This window comes from Xenopus tropicalis, chromosome 6 (assembly GCF_000004195.4).
Source record: "Xenopus tropicalis strain Nigerian chromosome 6, UCB_Xtro_10.0, whole genome shotgun sequence".
Lineage (NCBI taxonomy): Eukaryota > Metazoa > Chordata > Amphibia > Anura > Pipidae > Xenopus > Xenopus tropicalis.
Window position 1 is genome coordinate 152,477,370 of NC_030682.2, and position 1,814 is coordinate 152,479,183.

Below are 1,814 nucleotides of genomic sequence, written 5' to 3' on the forward strand. Positions count from 1 at the left end.
GGGTTAGGGTTAGGGATAGGGATAGGGATAGGGATAGGGATAGGGTTAGGGTTAGGGATAGGGTTAGGGATAGGGATAGGGTTAGGGATAGGGATAGGGATAGGGTTAGGGATAGGGATAGGGTTAGGGATAGGGTTAGGGATAGGGATAGGGTTGGGGATAGGGTTAGGGATAGGGATAGGGATAGGGTTAGGGTTAGGGATAGGGATAGGGTTAGGGATAGGGTTAGGGATAGGGTTAGGGATAGGGATAGGGCTAGGGCTAGGGTTGGGGATAGGGTTAGGGATAGGGTTAGGGATAGGGTTAGGGATAGGGATAGGGCTAGGGCTAGGGTTGGGGATAGGGTTAGGGTTAGGGATAGGGTTAGGGTTAGGGATAGGGTTAGGGATAGGGATAGGGATAGGGTTAGGGATAGGGATAGGGATAGGGATAGGGATAGGGTTAGGGATAGGGTTAGGGATAGGGATAGGGATAGGGTTAGGGATAGGGTTAGGGATAGGGTTAGGGATAGGGATAGGGATAGGGTTAGGGATAGGGATGGGGATAGGGTTAGGGATAGGGTTGGGGATAGGGTTAGGGTTAGGGATAGGGTTAGGGATAGGGATAGGGATAGGGTTAGGGATAGGGATAGGGATAGGGATAGGGCTAGGGCTAGGGCTGCACTGGATTAGGGCAGTGTAAGGGGAGAAGCATTGGGGGGTCATCAATTACCTGAGGAGGATGCGGCCGCCCCTGTCACAGGCTTTGGATCCGCTATTAAAGGGAAAGACACAGTGAGGGGCTCTGTGCTGTTGGCAGCTGAGCTCACATTTGTACATGTATGGCGCCCCCATAGCCCAGCGTGGGTACTTCCCTAACCCAGCACACATGGGGTCACACTGGCACAAACTGTATAGCGCCCCCATAGCCCAGCGTGGGTACTTCCCAGTCCTATTGCTGCCTACTTAATGCCCTCTGTGAGGCATGATGGGACCCCAGGACTAACTCCCTGGGCCTGGTGTTCCCTTGCCCAGTTCTGATCCAGTAGAGGGGCGGCACCGAGGGCCACAATGTTCTGTGTATCAAGTCTTACTTTCTTGTGTCGGTTCCGTTACTTCTTCATTCTCTGTCGGTATAAAGAGAAATGGTAAAATACAACTGGCACACAACTAGCCCAATGGGCCACACAGGTACTGACCCACAGCTACACAACTAGCCCAGTGGGCCACACACACAGGTACTGACCCACAGCTACACAACTAGCCCAGTGGGCCACACAGACACTGACCCACAGCTACACAACTAGCCCAATGGGCCACACAGACACTGACCCACAGCTACACAACTAGCCCAATGGGCCACACACACAGGCACTGACCCACAGCCACACAACTAGCCCCATGGGCCACACAGACACTGACCCACAGCTACACAACTAGCCCAATGGGCCACAGGCACTGACCCACAGCCACACAACTAGCCCAATGGGCCACACACACAGGTACTGACCCACAGCTACACAACTAGCCCAATGGGCCACACACACAGGCACTGACCCACAGTCCACACAACTAGCCCAATGGGCCACACACACAGGCACTGCCCCACAGCTACACAACTAGCCCAATGGGCCACACAGACACTGACCCACAGCTACACAACTAGCCCAATGGGCCACACAGACACTGACCCACAGCTACACAACTAGCCCAATGGGCCACACACACAGGCACTGACCCACAGCCACACAACTAGCCCCATGGGCCACACAGACACTGACCCACAGCTACACAACTAGCCCAATGGGCCACAGGCACTGACCCACAGCCACACAA